Source organism: Arachis duranensis, chromosome 6, assembly GCF_000817695.3.
Source record: "Arachis duranensis cultivar V14167 chromosome 6, aradu.V14167.gnm2.J7QH, whole genome shotgun sequence".
Lineage (NCBI taxonomy): Eukaryota > Viridiplantae > Streptophyta > Magnoliopsida > Fabales > Fabaceae > Arachis > Arachis duranensis.
In genome coordinates this window covers 37900798-37903282 of record NC_029777.3, presented here as the reverse complement: position 1 = coordinate 37903282, position 2485 = coordinate 37900798, and the positions used below count along the sequence as shown (strand labels likewise).

The window sequence follows — 2485 nt, the reverse complement described above, 5'->3', positions numbered from 1 at the left end:
TCTTCATATGAAGTGTCCTTAGTACTGCCTGGTACTGCTTGCATTCCAGACAGACTTTGAGAAATCATATTGACTTGTTGAGTCAATATTTTGTTTTGAGCCAATATGGCATTCAGAGTATCAATCTCAAGAACTCCTTTCTTCTGATTTGTCCCATTGTTCACAGGATTCCTTTCAGAAGTGTACATGAATTGGTTATTTGCAACCATTTCAATTAGTTCTTGAGCTTCTGCAGGCATTTTCTTCAGATGAAGAGATCCTCCAGCAGAGCTATCCAAAGACATCTTGGACAGTTCAGACAGACCATCATAGAAGATACCTATGATGCTCCATTCAGAAAGCATGTCAGAAGGGCACTTTCTGATCAATTATTTGTATCTTTCCCAAGCTTCATAGAGGGATTCACCTTCCTTCTGTCTGAAGGTTTGGACTTCCACTCTAAGCTTACTCAATCTTTTAGGCCAATGGCAGGGATAGAGATGCTTCTCCCATAGAAGTCGGGAGTAGGTGCAGTAAAGTCACCCAGCACCTTCCTTGCATTGTTGGCATTGTTGTTGTTTTCGGCTGCCATGTCTTCTTCTTGTTTGAAGATTTCTGTTAGGTCCTCTATAGAGAGTTGTGCCTTAGCTTCTCTTAGCTTTCGCTTCAAGGTTCTTTCAGGTTCAGGGTCAACCTCAACAATAATGCTTTTGTCTTTGCTCCTGCTCATATGAAAGAGAAGAAAACAGGAAAATATGGAATCCTCTATGTCACAGTATAGAGTTTCCTTGAGGTGTCAGAGGAAAAGAAAAATGAAAGGAAGAGGTAGAAAATTCGAACTTATCAAGGAAAGACGGAGTTTGAATTGTGCATTGAGGAGTAGTGTTAGTCCATAAATAGAAGGATGTGAGAAGAGGGGAAGAAATAAAATAAAAAGATTTTAAAAACATTTTGAAAAAATACTAATTGATTTTCGAAAACTTAAGAGTGGAAAAAGAAATAAAGTGATTTTTGAAAAAGATTTTGAAATTAGAAAGTAAAAAGATATGATTGAAAACTATTTTGAAAAAGATGTGAGAAAATTATATCATTGAAAAGATATAGTTTTAAAAAGATATGATTGAGAAGATATGATTTGAAAAACAATTTAAAAAGATTTGATTTTAAAAATTAATGACTTGGCTAACAAGAAAAGATATGATTCAAACATTAAACCTTTCTCAACAGAAAAGGCAACATACTTGAAATGTTGAATCAAATCAAGGCAACATACTTGAAATGTTGAATCAAATCATTAATTGTTAGCAAGTATTTTTGAAAATATAAAGAAATTGATTTTGAAAACATATGATTGAAAAGATATGATTTGAAAAAGATTTGATTTTGAAAAATTTTGAAAACCTGAAAAAAAATATTTGAATTAAAAACAGAATCTTCCCTCTTGTGCCATCCTGGCGTTAAACGCCCAGAATGGTATCCATTCTGGCGTTTAGCGCCCAAAACACTACCCTTTTGAGAGTTAAACGCCCAGCCAGGCACCCTGGCTGGCGTTTAAACGCCAGTTTTCCTTCTTCACTGGGTGTTTTGAACGCCCAACCTTTTTCTGTGTAATTCCTCTGTTGTATGTTCTGAATCTTCAATTCTCTGTATTTTTGACTTGAAAAGACATAAATTCTGAATCTTCAATTCTCTGTATTATTGACTTGAAAAGACACAAATTAAAATTTTTTTGGATTTTTAATAATTAAAATGTAACTAAAATCAAATAACAATGCATGCAAGACACCAAACTTAGCAGTTTGTATACCATTGACACTAACAAAATGAGAATGCATATGAAAAACAACAAAACACTCGAGACAAGAGAATTTAAAGATCAAAACAAGGAAATCATCAAGAACAACTTGAAGATTAATGAAGACACATGCATGAATTCAAGAAGAATAGAAACATGCAATTGACACCAAACTTAAAATGAGATACTAGACTCAACAAGAAACATAAAATATTTTTTTATTTTTATGCTTTTGTAATATTTTTGGATTTTTCGAAAATTAAGTGGAAAAGAAAGTAAAGATATCAAAATTCTTAATGAGAATTCCAGGAATCATGCAATGTTAGTCTAAAGCTTCAGTCTAAAGGAATTAGACATGGCTAGCCAAGCTTCAGCAGAACATTGCATTCAAGAGCTAAATTGATGAAGATCAATCAGCTTTGGTGATGATAAGAACATCACCTTGAAACACTAGAATTCATTCTTAAGAACTCTGAAGAAAAATACCTAATCTAAGCAACAAGATGAACCGTCAGTTGTCCAAACTCAACAATCCCCGACAACGGCGCCAAAAACTTGGTGCTGTTGCCGGATCAAAACTTGGCACTGTTATTGCAGGGAAGAAATGCGAAACTGTAGTTAGGACATTTAATTCCCTGGCAACGGCGCCAAAAACTTGGTGCACGAAATTGTGATCATCAATGGCGCCATCAACATGGTACGCTCAATTGC

At 34.5% G+C, this 2485-nt stretch overlaps 1 non-coding gene across 1 annotated transcript; it reads left to right on the top strand.

Moving 5' to 3' along the window:
• Positions 1–338: 338 nt before the first annotated feature.
• On the top strand, positions 339–446 carry LOC127740267 (small nucleolar RNA R71). The gene has a single exon (XR_008000947.1). It is a non-coding gene; the product is annotated as a small nucleolar RNA R71 (small nucleolar RNA).
• The last annotated feature ends 2039 nt before the right edge of the window (positions 447–2485 follow it).